Genomic DNA, 19,528 nt, shown 5'->3' with positions numbered 1-19,528 from the left:
TTGCAAAAAATTGTAGTACTTAAAGATCTTATTAAGAAATTATGAGTAGTAAATGCAGAGTACTGGTTGATGGGGGTAAAGAGGAATGAAAAAAATGTGTTATTGAGGGGAGAGGAAAGAATTAATGGCTTATAGATTAGTCTTTTGGGAATATCAAACTCAAATGGGAAGGTTAGGAAAACATGGTCAGTCTACTCTTCTTCTTAGCTTCAGAAATATGGTCCTTTTTCAGTTAGATAGCTATACTATGAGTTGGCTCTTAGAAAATAATGAATTACTGAACTATAACATGTATAACTTACTTGCAAAATTATATTATGTCATGCTGCTTTCAATAAAATAAAGTATCAAGGATACAACAATCATGATTTTTAAAATCAGTGTATATCTCATTGCTTACTTTTTCAAATCATAATCGACTCAAGCACATTCAAGGTCAGTGTTAAATTTGAAAATTATCTTGTCCATTATTCTAAAAAGTGTTATTTTCCCCTCCCTTATCTGTCCTCAAAACAAATCGCCAACAGGCAAACCAAGCTCAAAGATTGAAACCTTTAATAGGTACAAAACTATGTTTCTTTATCTACATATTGATGTTTTTGTACATTTAGTTATCCATTCTGTAAGAATAATTCTTACCTTCCCCATGATACCAATGATACCTCTTACCGAAACTAAGATTCTTTTTGTTTTGTTTTGTGTATTCCATCTTACTTTTTTCTTATAGTTAGGTCCTGCTATTTTTCTGCAACAAAATTATATAAGTATCAAAATAAAATATGCAAATCTATGTGGATGAATTTTTCTCTAACAAGGCTGTTATTATTTTCAACAATTCAAATTCACTAAATTTTCTACTTTCCAGTATAATTGAATAGAAGCTATACCAGTTAATCAAATATTTTGGATAACAAATAAGACTATAAAGCAAACAAATCATAATTTTATTTCTTATTCACTTACTTTAGGACAATTCAGGTCTTTCTGGTCTTCATTCCATTATGCTAATTAACATAGAGCTAAGAGCATTCAACCCAAGGGAGAAAGCCTATTTAGATAACAGCTGTGTTTCCTACTATGTTTTTGTATATAAGGAAAGGGGTACATTTCTGTTCAAACCTTTTGCCCATTGTTAAAGTTGGGTTACCTTTTTAAAAATTGTTTTGTAGGAGTTTTTAATATTCTAAATTCATGTCCTACATCACAAATGTATTACAAACATGATTATTACTTGCCTTTTAATTATCGTAGCAGTTTCAGCTGATGACAATTTATTTTACTTTTTTACATTTAGGTCTATAATTCTACCTGTAATTGACTTTTGTTTGTTTGTTTTTGTGGTACGCGGGCCTCTCACTGTTGTGGCCTCTCCCGTTGCGGAGCACAGGCTCCGGATGCGCAGGCTCAGCGGCCATGGCTCATATACATATACATTTGCATAATCAGCAGTGATACTAAAAATCACTCTTAATTCTAAGCATTTATCAATGGATAGTTTTTGGATTTTTTCTATATATCCATTATGTTATTTATAATAATTAACAGTTTTATTTCTTATTTTTCACTCCCTACTGCATTTTGTTGTTTTTTCTTTCTTTTTTTTTAAATTGGAGTATAGTTGATATACAATATTGTGTACATTTCAGGTGTTCAGTACAGTGATTCATATATATATATATATATATATATATATTCCATTTCAGATTCTTTTCCCCTATAGGTTATTGTGAAATATTGAGTATAGTTCCTTGTGCTATACAGTAGCTCCTTGTTGGTTATCTATTTTATATATAGTAGTGTGTATATGTTAATCCCAACCTCCTAACTTATCCCTCATTTTGTTCTTGCTTTTGCTTTCTTTTTGCACTTGTGAAGGACCCCGTTATAAATGTTGAATGGAAATGCTGATAGCATGCTTCTTTCTCTCTCATTTTCAATGGAAAGGTTTCATAAGACACCATTAAATATGATGCTCACTATAGGAATTTCTACATATGATTGATTAAATAAAATAATTTCATGTCTATTTTTTAGTTTTCACTTTTGACTTAAAATGATTATATATTTTTTCTAATCAAATGTTTTATATATGTCAGTCAATTCAAGTTTATTATTTCTGTTCAAACCTCCTATTTTCTTGCTAAGTAGCAAATTCTATGAGTTAAGAGAGGTATGCTAATACCTTCTACAATGATTGTAGAATAATTTCTTCTTATAGTTCTTTACTTTTTGCTTTATATATTTTCAAACTACATTACTGGGTTCATATGGATTTAAAGTGGTGATATCTTCCTGTTGGAAATGTCCTTCATTATATATAATAGTGTTTCATGTTTTAAAGACTACCTTGTTAGATGTACAGTATTTATTTTGGTTAGAATTTTCATAATGTACTTTTCAATTCTTTTACTTTTAAATGTTCTCGATTACATTTCTTTTGTAAGCGGTATAATACCTTTTTTAAAAAAAATCTAGTCTGACAGCCTTCATTCTTTAATTGAATACTTAGTCTAAATATAAGTGTTTGTTGTTTTGTTTGTTTTGTGTTTTTACACATATATATATGTATACATTATAATATATATATTATAATGACATATAGTTCCGTTTTTCTCAATGATTTTTTTCTATTTTGTCTCGTTTCTATTTTGTTTGAAATGAATAATACACTTAAAATTCGATTTCCATTTCATTCTCTTTTAGCTTGTTACATGTAAATTTTTTTATTTCTATTACACTATTTACCCCAGACTATGTCTCCTTGCCTTATTTGAGTCTGATAGAAATTGGTATCTTTACCATTTTCCAGTGTAAGCATCTTAGATAAACACTTTAATCTGTTTTTCTCCTTTATCCCTTTGTGTTATTGTTGCTATTCATTTAATCCTACATCTATTTTAACCCTATAGATATTATTATTCTCTTTTGTATGGTGAGTATTTAGGTCGATTTGTATACACATTTAACCTTTACATTATTTTTCAGTCCTTCCTACCTTTCAGTTCTTCTCCATGGGATTATTTCCTGCAGTCTAAAGAATGTTCTTTAGTGCTTCCATTTGTGCAGCTGTGCTGGTAACAAATTTATTAAACTTTTGTTTTTATTGGAAATGTCTTTACTTTTTTTAAAATAAATGTTTGGGTATGGAATAATTTTAGATTTACAAGAATATTTAAAAGATAATGCAGTGCTTCCCTGGTGGCGCAGTGGTTGAGAGTCCGCCTGCCGATGCAGGGGACACGGGTTTGTGCCCCGGTCCGGGAAGATCCCTCATGCCGCGGAGCGGCTGGGCCCGTGAGCCATGGCCGCTGAGCCTGGGCGTCCGGAGCCTGTGTTCCGCAACGGGAGAGGCCACAACAGTGAGAGGCCTGCGTACCGCAAAAAAAAAAAAAAAAAAAAGGTAATGCAGTGAGTGTTCCCATATACCCTTTTCCTCTCACTCAGTTTCTATAATGTTAATATCTTATATTACCATGCTATGTTTGCCAAAAGTAAGAAATCAAAATTAGTACATTACTATTAACTAATCTCCAGATTTTATTTATATTTTACTAGTTTTTACATTGACATCAACAAGGGAGAAAATACTAAAAAATTTAATTGTTCTCCAAAAAAAGCAGAAAAAGAGGAACCATGGGGCAAAGAACAGATGAGCAAATAGAAAACAACTAGTGTATATATGTTGATACTATGTATGAAATAGATAACTAATGAGAACCTACTGTATAGCACAGGGAACTCTACTCAATGTTCTGTGGTGACCTAAATGGGAAGGAAATCCAAAATAGAGGGGATATATGTATGTGTAGCTGATTCACTTTGCTGTACAGTAGAAACTAACACAACATTGTAAAGCAACTATACTCCAATAAAAATTAAAAAAAAACAAAAAGTGCTACAACCACCTAAAAAAAAAAAAAAACTAGTGAGTTGATAGGCTTATATCTAATTGTCAATAACACACTAAATGGAAATGGAAACCCACATCTACTGTATCACAATGTCTGTATTCATATGAAAGACATTGAGAATCAGGGATAACTTGAGATATATTCCACACACTCTATTACAGAAAGCTAGTTACTCAACATTTCCAAACCTCAAATTTTTCATTTTTAAATTACTTTTATTAAGTTCCTAACTTGTAGAGTTGTGAATATCAAAGGTGATGTGTAGAAGATTCCTCATGCTAAGGCTGACTTACAGGAGGCCCTTCTGCTGATAGCAATTATTTTCCTACGTTTTAAAATTTTTCTGTTTTAGAAAATCACACAAAATTTAATTCGAACCCTCAGTTGTGACCCTCAGCCATCTGAAAAATTCACCTACCCCCAAAATTTATTCATTGAGGAATCTGCACAACCAATGTATTCAGCATTGTGCATATGCTATTTCATTAAATCCTGGCAGTATTATGAGGCAAAACTTACTATTTATATTTACACATGAAGAAAATAAACATAAGTACTGTCAAACAGTTTGTGTGAGGTCACAGAGTTAGTAAGTACAGAGATGAAATTCAAATCCTCTTTGTCTGATTATAAAGTCCGTGTCCTTTGTATTACTACTTGAGAACCTGAAATTCATAATTAATATCAGAAGAAACAGTAGGAAAAGAAAGTAAAAGGAGACAATTACAATAGGTTTTGGTCTGCTGATTGAATGTCCCAGCCACTTTTCCTCTCATTTCTGAAGATAAGTTAGAGATATTGGTCTTTCATTCCACCTGTGATACTATGATCTTCCATCACATTTTTTTGTTCTTTTACCTGAGTGTACAGAGAAATGTAGAGTAGAGTAAGGAATATAGACCAACTTTAATTCATCCATTTGTACTTTTCAGACAAAATAAAACTAGACCAGAATTCAGTCACTTTAATCTGGCGGGGGAAATGCACACAGAAACACATTTAAAAAAAAATCATTCAGTCCATATAGAATAAAATTCCTATGGAAAAGAAACTTCATTAAAAATTTAAAATAATGATATGTAATGTCTGATGATAAACCATGTTATATTCTGAAAAATCTCACATTGAGTTTGTTCCCAGATGTAAGTCCATAACCTATTTTGAAGTATGTTTTTCCCATCCATATTTGATACCATGTTTAGTAGCAGGTGGAATGCTACAATTTTTTTTTTGAAACAGGTAATCAAGCTTTAAATATTGTTATTGTAACTTCATTCTTGTATTGAAAGACAACTGCTAAAAATGATGAAATATAGAGAAAGCTACTGCATTGTGCTAGTCAGAACTTACATGTGGATATGTATATACCGCTATTATTCTTATGCCAAAAATGTAACCAAGATGTTACTCTGTAGAAAGATAAAATAAATTGTAGGTGAAAATGGGTAACTAATATTTGAAGGGTACAATTAAGAAATACCACAATGTTTTCCAAAGACTTCTTTTGCATCATTATGCAAATAGAAATGTTACACTTTATGCTATTCAACCCAGTTCAGTTAAGCACATACTTATGGAAATCTTGTTTTGGAAAATGGATTCTCATAGTCTTAGGAAATATGACATTGCTTATCACTATTTAATTATTTGTGTAGCTGGTAGAGCGCAATTGGTATTTCTCTTATTAGATATAATATAGTTGTAACCAGTCATAGAAATACCTCTGAAAAACTTTCATTTACACATTGGTTTTGCAAAAACAAACATAGTGACAATTTAATTATATTAATCAAGAAATATTACTGTCAAGTCTATCCTCACTGGAACTTCACCAACATCTATCTTTTAATTCTGAAGAAAAATTGCATCAAAAAGCAAATTATAATCAGAATGACGCTTGATAAGCATAAAATTAAAGAAAGAAGAAGTAAGTAGGTAATGAAATGGCTTTGGAATCTGATAACCTAATGAATTCACATGATTTCACTTTATAATAACCTAAACGGAATCAGTTACGTTTATAAACATTTGGTATCTGTAACAGTAAGAATTAAAATATTCAACTTGTTTGTGCTCCAAAATGTGCATTGTATGTGTATGATGGCCCTGATATTCTTAGCCTGATTCACATCTGAGCTGTTAAGCACATATCGATGATGGTGATGACAAGGTACAAACAGCAGTAATGATTATAGTTTATCACACTGTTTATAAGGGAAAATAAAAAGTCAATAAAATACACTCAATTAGGCATTTAAAACACGCCTCCAAAAAGATTTTCATAATGTTTCTAATCAAATGAAATTCCCTTATTTGTTGTTTAATTACAATACCCAGCAAACAGAAGACAACAACACCAACAAAACACATTTTATTGTTATGGGATACAGAGAGAGAAGCTTTCTTAATACACGATTATTATTTATATTTTACAAATTTACAGAGCTTACCAAGTCTCAAGTATAGTAGAAAGTGAAGCTTTAGCTGTCATGATCACCCCTATATTCTTAGACTCTTGCCTGACAGAATTTCTGCTTAAAAAATGTTTATGGAATGACTATCTGACTGAATATATAAAAGTGCTTTTGAAATACTGTTGCTGGAAGTTAAAACTGATCTTGAAAATTTTCACATTAAAGTAGCATGTTAGTCATTTATTTTACACATATTGATGACACACCCACTATATGCCTGGGATTATGTTGGACATAGTCAGGAATATAAGTGAGAAAGATAAGGTAGTGTGATTTTATTTATTTTTAAAAATAAATCCTTTTATTTACGTGGCTATAAAATAATGCATGTAGATTAATAAAAGATTTGAGACTATAAAGGCAAAATATAAAGAAGATATTTCAGTCCTATACTGAGTTAAAGTCACTGTCAATATTTTGATGTAATCCTTTTAATATTCAGCATATGTATGTGAGAGTGATTCTACATAATGAAGAATTAGTCTTGTTTCAAAACATTGTTTTGCTTGCTTTGGCAACTTATTGCATTTTAAGTATTTTCTCATGTTACTTAAAGTTTGGGGGTACACATAATTTTAATGGGTGCACAGAAGCTTGTCATAGTTATTCACTTATTCATTGATTCCCTTATTTGTTCACTAAACAAATATTCATCAAGACCCTACAAGGTACCAAACACTATTCTAAGTAAGCAAAACAAAGATCTTGCTTTTTAAATTTTAATTTAATTTTTTTATTGGAGTATAATTGCTTTACAATGTGTTAGTTTCTGATGTACAACGAAGTGAATCAGCTCTATGTATACCTATATCCCCTCCCTCTTGGACCTCCCTCCCACCACCCCCATCCCACCCATCTAGGTTGTCACAGAGCACTGAGCTAAGTTTCCTGTGCTTTATAGCGTGTTCCTGCTAGCTATCTGTTTTACACATGGAAGTGTATATATGTCAATCCTAATCTCCCAGTTTGTCCCGCCCTCCCCTTCCCACCCCGTGTCCTCATGTCTGTTCTCTACGTCTATGTCTCTATCCCTGCCCTACAAATAGGTTCATTTGTACCATTTTTCTAGATTCCACATATATGTGTGGATATACTATATTTGTTTTTCTCTTTTTGGCTTACTTCACTCTGTATGATTTATATTTTACTGAAAATCCACAGACGATAAACAAATATGCAGATATATACGTGTTAGGTGGCAGGGCAGTGGAGCAGGGTATGTAGGAAGAGGAAAAGAAGATTGGAGCGGTGGCTGTCCTCTATGGGGTGGTCAGGGAAAGAGCCTGTGATAGGGTGGCATTTGAGTAGGGAACTGCGTAAGTCAAGGGGCTACTCATGAGTATCTGAAGGAAATGCCTATTAGGTAGACGAGTTACTGCAGATACTGAGGCAGGACCTTTCTTGAAGTGTTTGTGGGATGAGGAGAGCCAGTTGAGAGTGGAGAAGAGAAAGCCGGAACAAGAGAGTGATGGGTGATGTAGGGCTTCAGAGGCCATGTAGAGATCTTGCCTTTTATCTTTCTCCAAGGATAGTCATTTGGAGGGTTTTGAGCAGAGTAGTGATGGGACATTACTTTGTGAAGTGAAACCGTACTCTGGCTGTTGTGTGGCGTGCAGCCCATAAGGAGGCAAGAGTGAAAATAGGAGAACGTGTGAAAGAGTACTGCAACATACTGGTAAAAAACGATAGCTTGAACCAGCGTGCAAATTCTGCATGTAATGTCTCTGTAGACCTGACAGGATTTTGTGATTGGTCAATGTAGTGTGTGGATACAAGAGAGTGATAACGCATGAGGTTGAAGATTTTGGCGTGAGCAAATGAGACTTGGGAGTTGCCTAAGATGAAGAAAGAGCAGGTTTAAGGGAAATTAGCAGTTCAGTGTTGAACTTGTTAAATTTTAGTGAGTACTTGAGATTCAAATGGAAATGTCAAGAATTTGAGGATTTGGGTCTCATTGAAGTCACGTGAGCCAGAGATAAAACTTTTGGGAGTTTACATTGAATTGATGGTGTTCTAAAAACTTGATAGTAGAGATGGTTCAAAGGACTGTATGAAGGGACAGAGGAGTTCCAAGGCCCAAGGTCTGCAACACCAACACATTGAGTTCAGGAATATGAGGAGGAGCCAGTGCAGAGAACAAAAATAAGAGGCTGGAAAATTCGGAGGAAAACTGAAGATAAAGTGATGTCCTAAAGGAAGACAAATAAGGAAATGTTTTTAAAAAGCATGAACTGATCAAGAGTTTCAAATTCGGCTGTCAGATCAGCTAAGATGAGGGTTAAAAACTAACCATGGTATTGACAACAGGAGGGCGTTAGTGATTGTGAGAAGGGTTTTGGTAGAATGGCAGGTGAAAATCTGGTTGGAATGTGTTTAAAATAAAGTGATAGGGGAGAAATTGAAAAAAGAAAATATAGATTGATTATTTGAGAAATTTCTTTGGAAAGGGAATTGGACAGATTGTGTATTATCTGGAGGGAAAAGTGGGGATTGTTTAAAAACAGGATGTATGAAAGCTATACCAGCTGTGGGTATTGTTCTTAGTCAAGAGAGCAAAGGCTTTTGGAGACAAATGCTATAAACTTACACAATGTTTTATTGGTCAGAGCATGTTTTAAGGCCACTCCTACAAGCAATGGAGGCTGGGAGAATGTTTATCTGGGAACATTGCTTCCCTGAATACAATTCAGATTCTATTAACAAGGAAGAAAGGGAGACTATATATTGGGAGGCAGCTAATAGTGTCTGTTACTAACCCCTATGAAGGGCCAGATACTGTGCTTGACCACGTGCAGGTTTCTTTTTAAATATCATTGTCATTGATACTAAATAGAGGTGGACTTTTTATTCATCTTGTCACTTCACCCAGTTCACTCTGCTTACTTTTTTATTATTGTGGTTGCATGACCACTTTCAAGGTCGAACTTGAAGGTGAATTTAGTTTGGATTTACAGACTCTAGAGCCATGTGAAAGCACTTATGGGCATCAATGTCTTCTGATTGCCGCTGCTTTTAAGGAAACCTAGGCCCTTCTAATTGCTTTGCCTCAACTCCACTGGCCCATGAAGAGTTGCTAGAACTCGGGTTGCCAATGATTTCTCCAAGTCCTAAGTATATCATTTACGATTCACTGTAATGTTATTTAAACATATGCTGAATTGCATAGCTCTAAAGGGTGTCTGAAGGACAGAGACATGCCCTAAAACCCTAGCTAACAGGATGTGAGATAGATGGCAACTCTGTAAGCCCAGATCCCTAATTACCTATAAAATTTCATCCAGGATAGGTGATTCCATCCCTTAAGTTATAGAAACCACATACTTAGGTTATGTTTCACAGGGGCAGAATGGGGGGGAAAGGATTTTCATAGTGTGATTCTACAAAAAGAGGAAATCATTTTACTGAACATTTGCCTATGTATAGTATATAAACTTACTCTGAGCAAACAATAAATAAGATACTGTCAAAGAGGAATTTGCTAAAGATAGATGCATTATTACTCATGTTTCCCAATTTATATACATCGTTTCTGAGAATGTGTGGCATTTTTAGTGAGCAAGAGAGGCCGATGTGTTCAAATGCTCTTGAAAAGACAGAAATGTTTTCCTGAAAGTGACTCACTGCTTCAGTGACTGTTTTCCCACTCAGTCTCAGAATATTTCTACGTACAATCTCCCTCTGAGGAGTAAAGGAAGTCTTCAGCCTTGTGCAGGGCTTGCTCTGGGATTTCATTTTCTCTATTTCAACCAAATTTTGTAGACTGCCTACATTGTTTTATGGTTATAAGAAACTGGGAATACAAAAGTGAAAAAGACGGCTGCTCTGCCTAAAAGAGCTTAGATTTTGAAGGCAATGACAAAATAAGAAGATGTATGCTGAGGGTAAAAGTCTGTGGAGAGGTATCTTGGTAACAACTTAGGTAGTCAGTGGATAGGTAATACAGGAAGTAGTGTGTGGGTTAAAAAAAAATGGCAATTAGGACCTTACCATAAACCACAAACACATAATACCATTTTTTCTCCCTCTTTGTTCCACTATCTATTCTGATATAAATTTATAGTTTTAAGGCTTAACTCAAGAGCCAAATAACACATCTATGAAACTATTCTCTAATTTAACTGTAAGAATTATTTTTCATCCTTTACACTTTATTATTTTCTGGTAATATAGGCTTCCATTGGAGTTAGACCTGTCTTATATGTTTGGTACCCCATGGTGCCTTAGCACAGGTATCCAGGATCAATGATCTTTCACAGATCCCTTCTGCTCTCATCTCCCACCTTGCATTCTCCAGACTACTTGACAGTCCCTCCCAGTTGTTTTTGTGGGCTGCATGTTGTTCTTTGTTAACTCTCCTTCTCTATATCCCCTTCCAAGGCTGCTACTTTTGTTTCTGTTGACTAGAATTCCAGTGATGTGCATATTTTGACTTGCTGAAATCCTATGCGGTTATGAAATCAATTACTTCAATCTAAGAATGCCAATACTACAAAATACCTACATTATAATAGGCAGAGCTCTTTCCTCTAACTCTATGGTTATTCTGCAGCCAAGAGTTAACAATGCGATAACAAAGACTTGTTTGGAGACACTCCAAATTTGAAGCTATGTTTGGATTTTAAACTCTGTTTATGACATGTTTTACATTTAGTATTTATGATGAGAATTGATAGCCTCGATGTCTCTGATGCTTTCCATGAAGAATTGATTTTGACATGTTGATTGCCTCTCTAGATCTGAAACTGTGGGTTTTACTCTGGGTGACTTCACAGGTCATGAATCTCTTGACAACTTTGATATTGCAAATGTGGGATTTGTTTCATACAGGGAGAATTCTCAAAATGATTACAAGAGCGTCAGATAAATCAGTAAATCTTTGGGGAAAGAATTGAGTCCACTATGTGTGCAATGTGTTTAGAAAATAAATCATGTGAGTATGTGTTAGTAAATATTTGTGTGTATGAACATATATGCTTATATATGTATGTCTATGTACATACATATGTGTACGTATGTGTATGTATATGTTAGTATATGTGTAAATTTTGGTGCTTCCATATCAGTTGAAGTCAAGTAATTTTGACAGACTTTATTGGGTCATTCTTATTCCCTAAGAAGTTCATTATCTTCAGAAGAATAGGTGGGAAGTTATGTAATAATGGTTAAATATTAAAATATTCTTCCCACAATTTCTCCTGGAATGTGGAAACATCAATAGACATCTTCTATTTTCTCATGTAGCTAAGTGGCCCATTCCATTTCTACTAGAATTTCCTTCCCGGAATTGCAACTCCCTAAGATCAACTCCCTAATTACCTACAAACTTTGATCTAGGCTCACCCTGCCTAAATCCAAAGTCCTAGCACTCTGACATTTGGGGCTGGATAATTTTTTGTTGTGCACGCCACGTGGTGGGGGAGTTCCCATGCATTGGAGGATGTTTAGGAACATCCCTGACTGTTACCAGCTGGATGTTGGTAGCACCACACTCTCAATCTGTGACAATCCAAAATGCCTCTAGACATTGCCACACGTCCGCTAGGGGGCAAAATCACCCTGGTTCTATTTCTTGCCGTGAACGATCAGACTTGTGCTTGGTCAGGTTTATACTGTTAACTATAAAAAGACCCTGGGCAAGTCATCGAAGCTCCTAATTGTTTATGTTCTTATCTTTAAAAATAAGCATATTATTCTACTGCCTACATCTTAGTGTGGAAGTGAGAATTAAAAATATATGCCATAATAGAGATGGAGGTAGCTATAAAAAAATCTTACTCATGGTTTTATTTTTTTCTTTTTTTCCCTCACCAAAACAGATACTTACAAGAGACATTAAATCCTATTTAAAACATAACCCAAGGGGCTAATTTTGCCTGAAATATGTGTGTAATTGGAATGTTGTTTACTTGAGTCTTTTAGCCTCATGATGCTAAGGAAGCTGCCATGACATTGCTGGTGTCCTGCTTTTATGGAATGGATACCCACAGCACAGCATCCAACTCTACAGCTGCCCTCATTTCACAGGAGGGAAAGGCAAAGCAGCACATGTCCTGAGGTTGCTCAGGCAACACATGGAAAGCCACAACAAGTGCAACAGGGAAGCATTCCAAGTTGCCAGCCCATCATGTAGGATACTGAGATCCCCACACACTTTCCTGCACCTCTGATTCCAGCATGCTTAGCAGCCACCAAATTAAGATAATAAATCAATTTCAAGCTACAAATGCTCTTGGCTGCTGCCAGTTGACTGGCTTGATGACACACCACAGCGTGACAGGCACGGAAATTTCACCATTGCTAAGACAGGACAGGGTTCATCCAATTGAAGTGCTGGGGAGATCTAACCTTAACTGTGGAAAATTTCTCCGCTTCTTGTTCTCGTAGCTGTGTTGACCAGCATGCCCTGGTCCCAAAGGTAAACAGACCAACAAAATAAAACCTTCAAGTCTTTCCACAAAACCCTTTAAGTTTCTACAAGTTCTTTCTGAAGAAAATGATTAAATCATTCCAAGTTTAAGTGAATATTCTTCATTATTAAGTCCCACTGTCTCCTGAGTTCCTTATGATATCATCATCACGTCATCATCCTGGATGTTCCAGTAAGAAATCCAGGCATGTTCCTCAACCCATCACTTTCTCTTACTCCTCTCATCAATCAGCCCAACAGCCATCAAGGGCTTCTTATTCCAGTGTTTAAATAGCTACTAAATTTGCCCCCTTCCCTGTATCTCACAGCCGTTTCACTCCCCATTACTCATTACTTTCACTTGGATTATTACAATATTACCCTAACTGATCACTCAGTCTACACCGAGAACCAATCTATTCTCTAAATACAGACGTGATTCGCTTTCTGTAATGCAAATCTAATAACATATCCACACGCTCAAGACACTTCTCAAGTGAGACAGCTGAAAGAGTCAGGGTTCCCTTTCTCCTCATACCTAATAAAATGCCACATATAAGATGCAAGCTCAAGAAATAGCTGCTGAATGAAAGTGCTTTTGGAACATTCTCCACATATGATTGCATTCCAGCAGAGGGCAGATTCTCACCCAGAAACTTCTCCCAAATGAGCACAGGCTATTTGAGTTTGAATGCTGCCTCTGCTTACTTAGTTTATTATTCAAATGAGACATAAGAAAGGAAGGAAATGATGACAAAGAACATTACAGTACATACCTGAGTATGTTATAGACAACTGAGGCTTTCTCTGTATCTTTGAAATGACAAGAAACCTAGATTCAAATTGAATTTTCATTCTGTGGTTTTGTCCAGTGTAGTGGAGAGAGGAGAGTATTGGAATTGAGAAAGCTGGGTCCTGAGTCCCAGAGTCCTGTTCAAATCATTTGTCGTCAGCATTTAGTATCTTCATCTGTAAAATTAGAAAGATGAACCCTATTTATGTTACTAAGGGAAACACTGATATACAAAAAAACAACCACTCAATTGTGCACATCCATCATTACAAGTGTACCCATGGACCCTGACAGCTTTGATAGTGACAATTTGACCCTATGTCTCCGGTTAAGAACATTTTCTTTATAATTTACACCATAATTTCCCATTCGGTATATCATTTAATCCTCTGAAAAATCCTACAGAGTCATATATTTTTATTCTCTCTCATTGAAAAAGAATTTAAACTTAATTGCTATATTTGATTTACTCATCTTCTATTCTTTAAAAAGGAAAGATGGTTAGAAACAAACTATATGGGAAAAACATTTTTATCTCCACAAACACATCTGAAAAATATTAGGATTGAAAAATGGCTTACCATGAATAGAAAAAAATGATTTTCCTGATTTTTACTGACACAGTTACCTCAAATTACCATTGCATTGCAGAAAGTCTTTGTGGAATCAGTGAGTATATTTAAACAGAACAGAGAAGTCTCAGTCCAGAGTTAAATGCAGAATGTGCAGCGTCTGTAATGGGGTGTGCAAATCGTGCCAGCACTAATGTTTAATCCTAAGAGTAGAAAAATCTTTCAGATCAGTTCTCTAAAGCTCAAATACACTTTTCAACTGATTGTTCGGACATTAGATCTCTTGTATTCTAAGTAGCAGGGCGTGTAATGAGGGACTATCAGAATAACTATAACCTTTCCTTGAAAATACGGTTAGTGGGCTTCCCTGGTGGCGCAGTGGTTGAGAGTCCGCCTGCTGATGCAGGGGACACGGGTTCGTGCCCAGGTCCGGGAAGATCCCACATGCCGCAGAGCAGCTGGGCCCGTGAGCCATGGCCGCTGAGCCTGTGCGTCCAGAGCCTGTGCTCCGCAGCGGGAGAGGCCACAATGGTGAGAGGCCTGCGTACCGCTAAAAAAAAAAAAAAAAAGAAAATGCGGTTAGTATTCTAGGATCATGCTTTATTTTAGGAATCATGAACCTAAACTGACTGGGGTCAGTAATTCCATTACATGACTTTTTAAAAGATCAGGACAGTGCCTATTCAAAAGGATTATGTTAAACTTCCCTCAGTATATTTGAGCATATATTCCAGCTTGTTTCTGGATATCTTTGTTGCTCTACATTTGCACACACTATATGTATTGTTTTTCTGCATATGCTCATTTATTGGGGATGAGTATTAAAGAGTTGAAAGTCAGGTAGCTAGAGTCATTCTGAATTTAGGAAGGAAAATGTTATTTGATGACTTGTACTTTTTGCCTGTCTTTATTTTTTCTTATTTAAGAAATGGGAATAACATTAATCTATCCTCTAAAACTGTTTAAAGCATTAGCTAGCAGGAAAGAATTTAAAGTGTTTCATAAATTGTTAAATACCATAGATATCCAAGGTAGTTGTTTTTATTATCGTTTTGTTACAAAGAGAGTAAGGCATGTCTTCTTTTATTGTGCTTTGCCTTGTTCCACTTCACAGATATTGCATTTTTTATAGATTGAAGGTTTGTGGCAAGCCTGCATGGAGCAAGTACATGGGCACCATTTTTCCAACAGAATTTGCTCACTTTGCAATTTTCTCTGTGTCAAATTCTGGTAATTCTTGCAATATTTCAAACATTTTAATTACTATTATATTTTTTATGGTGATCTGTGATCAGTGATCTTTGATGTTACTATTGGAATGGTCCTGGTAAGTCATGAGCAGTACCCATTATATGACAGCAAACTTAACCCATAAATGTATGTGTTCTGACTGCTTTGCCAACTGGCAACTCCCCCATCTCTCTCCCTCTCCTAGGGCCTCCCTACTCCCTGAGACACAGCAATACTGAAATTAGGCAATTAATAATCCTAAAATGGCCTCTAAGTTTTCAAGTGAAAGGAAGACTTGAATATATCTCATTTGAAATCAAAAGCTAGACATGATTAAGCTTAGTGAGGAAGACATGTCAATGTCAAGCACCCAGATAGGTCAAAAGTTAGGCCTCTTGTACCAGTTAGCCAAGTTGTGAATGCAAGGAAGGATTATTACAGGAAATTAAAAGTGCTACCCTAGCAAACACATGAATGATAAAGAAATGCAACAGTCTTATTGCTGATATGGAGAAGGTTTTAGTCGTGTGGACAGAAGATCAAACAAACCAGCCACAACATTCCCTTAAGCCAAAGCCTAATCCAGAGGAAGGCCCTTAACTCTCTTCAATTCTGTGACGACTGGGAGAGGTGAAAAAGCTGCAGAATAAAATGTCTGAAGCTAGCAGAGACTGGTCCGTGAGTTTTAAGGAAAGAAGCCATCTCCATAACGTAAGAGTGCAGGGTGAAGCAGCAAGTGCTTATGTAGAGGCTGTAGCAAGCTATTCAGAAGATTTAGCTAGGATCATTCATGAAGGAGGCTACACTAAACAACAGATTTTCGATGCAGGAGGGACAGCCTTCTATTGGAAGAAGATGCCACCTAGGACTCATAGCTAGAGAGGTGAAGTCAATGCCTGGTTTCACAGCTTCAAAGGACAGGCTGACTCCCTTTTTAGGGGCTAATGCAGCTGGTGATTTTAAGTCGAAGTCAATGCTCATTTACCATTCCAAAAAACCCTAGGGCACTTAAGAATTATATTCAATTTACTCTTCCTGTATAAAGTAGATTGTATCAATGCAACAACAAAGCCTGGATGAAGCACATCTGCTCACAACATGATTGACTGAATCTTTAAGCACACGGTTAAGATCTACTGCTCAGAAAAAAGTATTCCTTTCACAATGCTCAACTGACAATGCACCCGGTCATCCAAAAGCTCTGATGGAGATGTACAATAAGATTAATGTTGTTTCCATGCCTGCTAACTCAACATCCATTCTGCCGCCCATGGATCAAGAAGTAATTTCAACTTTCAAGCCTTATATTTAAGGAAGATGGTTTGTAAGGCCACAGCTACCATAGGTAATGATTCCTCTTATGAATCTGGGCAAAGTAAATTGAAAATCTTCTGGAAAGAAGCCACCATTCTAGATGCCATTAAGAACATTTGTGATTCGTGGGGAGAGGTCAAAATATCAACATTAGCAAGAGTTTGGAAGAAATGGATTCCAACCCTCCTGGATGACTTTGAGGGGTTCAAGACTTCACTGGAGGAAGTAACTTCAGATATGGTGGAAAGAGCAAGAGAACCAGAATTAGAAGTGGAGCCTGAAAAGTGACAGAATTGCTGCAGTCTCATGAGAAAACTTTAACTGATAGGGGTGTCTTCTTATGGATGAGTAAAGAAAGTGGTTACTTGAGATGGCATCTACTGGTAAAGATGCTGTGAAGACTGTTGAAATGACAACAAGGATTTAGAATATGACATAAACTTAGTTGATCAAGAAATAGCAGGGTTTGAGAAGATTGAGTCTAATTTTGAAAAAAAGATCTATTGTGGGTAAAATGCTATCGAACAACATTGGAGGCTACAGAAATATTGTGAAAGGAAGAGTTAATCAATGCGAGAAAATTTATTGTCGTCTTATTTTAAGAAATTTCACGGCCACCCCAGCCTTCAGCAGCCATCACCCTGATCAGTCAGTAGCCATCAACATCGAAGCAAGTCCCTCTACAAGCAAACGTATTAAAGGCTTATTGAAGGCTCAGATGATGGTTAGCATTTTTCAGGAATAAAGTATTTTCTATTCAATAATTAAGATATGGACGTTGATTTTCTAGGAATAATGCTATTGCACACTTAAGAGACTACTATAGTATAAACATTACTTTTACATGCATTGAGAAACCACAAAATCTGTGTGACTCACGCTATTGCAGTATTGGTTTTATTGCAGTGGTCTGGAGCCCAACCCACAGTATCTCCAAGGTATGCCTGTAGAGCTAAGACAGAACTGAAAAAAGCTTCTTAGATGAGCAGATAGAGGGTTCTAGAGGAATCTGTAAGCTATTTGCTTGTGATTAGATAAAGACACCTCTGTGTGATGTAGTTACTATAACAAGAGAATTCCAGGGAGGTCTTAAACTAAACTGGACAAAGCTTGACACTACATCTTGATACTGCCTTGTGTCTATCAGGGCCCCCCTGCATACATTGTCTATCCTGAAATCTTCTCACTTTGACATTTAAAACACTTAATCTACAATTGTTTGGTTCTTAGTGATACATAGCTGGGGGAAAGCCCAGAAAAAATAAAGAAAAGGTGAGGGCTGTTTTCCTAAAGTTGTATTCACAGAGGGAATTTTCCTAAGGCCACAGTCAAGGAATGTTAGAAATGTGGTATGCAATTTACCACTCTCCCATCCTGAGCCCATTTAATGACACTTTCTTGATGCCCAACCAAAGATTATGACTCCTTCTTATCATTGTAATCCAGGCAGCCACCATGAAGCAATTGGGAATTGGCATGTAAACAGAAACCCATTTGTCATTCCTGTTTTAGGCTCAAGGTAAAAGCTACCACCTGGGCCTGGCATGGCTTCACAAGGCAGTCATAGCTTTTTTCATTAGATGAGAAATACTATCATCATCTCTACCTCTTGAATTAAATATATATGATAAAATATTTAAATTCAACCTCTGATCACTAACTTTGGGTAAGAACTTCTTTTAATGATTATTTACTATACACCACTGATTTGAGAATTCAAGTGGAATAGATTGCAATGATCATTCTCGTATATTGGTCTTTAGAATGTTTTTTGTTTTAGTTCTTTACAAATAGGCATGCACATCAGACCTCTCTCCTGGGCGGAAACCATTGTGCAGTTTCATTTTTCCTTTATAACATAATATTCTCATTGTCTTAATATTTTGTCCTCTGAAATAGTCTGACAAGGATCCCTGGAGATGAGCAAGACAAACTAGAGACAATTCTGTTACAGAAGCACAGTCACATAGAGTTTAGTAGTTGAACAAATTCAGGATGTGGTCTGTGGCAGTCATAGTTGTAAAGAACAGGTAATGTGCACAGCATATCAGCAGAGCTTTAGAGTCAGAAGCTGAGTACTCAAGTTCTGTTCTACCAATTACTGATTTTTCCGTCTTGGAGAAATCCTTCAACTTCTTTCTAGTTTTAATTTCGTAACAGTAAAACAAACAGGTTAACACTTCAGAGGGATATTAATGATCAAATGAGAAAAGAACTGTAGATGATTTGTAAACCACAAAACATGATAAAGTTATCACATAAGTTTCTCTTCCACCACCCAGACAAATGCGGATATATATATGAACATTTAAGGATATAAAATAGACTAAGGTCAAAATTAGCAGGTGACTGGCCTTAAGCCATGACAGCACATACCCTTGCCTAAGTCAAATGTTTGTGGTAAATCAGAACATTTGGCATTTTATAGGATTAGTCTTTGTTGGCATTTTCTCTTTTATTAAAAAAAGATATGTAATTTACATGTCATGAAATCATTGATTTTAGTTTCAATTCTGTGAGTTTTGATAACTGTATACACCTCTGTACCATCACCCAAAATGAGAGAATGTGCCCACTACTCTTGAATGTTCCTTTCTGTATTATATACTCACTTTAGCAGAAGCAATAATTTCTAATTTTTATCACTATAGATTTTGGTTTTTTCCTGTATTTTGGATTTTATAGTACTCTTTTGTCTCTAGCCTCTTTTGTTCAGCAAAAAGTTCTGAAGAGTCATCTGTGCTGAGGATATTCGTAATTTGTATATTTTTTTAAATTGCCAAGTAGTATACCATTGTATGAATACGTCAAAAATGTTATCTCCTTTT

The sequence above is a fragment of the Delphinapterus leucas genome, chromosome 13 (genome assembly GCF_059928025.1).
Source record: "Delphinapterus leucas isolate spDelLeu-1000000601 "Yukka" chromosome 13, BTC_Dleu_Yukka2, whole genome shotgun sequence".
Classification (NCBI taxonomy): Eukaryota; Metazoa; Chordata; class Mammalia; order Artiodactyla; family Monodontidae; genus Delphinapterus; species Delphinapterus leucas.
The sequence above is the reverse complement of the archived record's forward strand: the minus strand, read 5'-3'. Positions refer to the sequence as shown.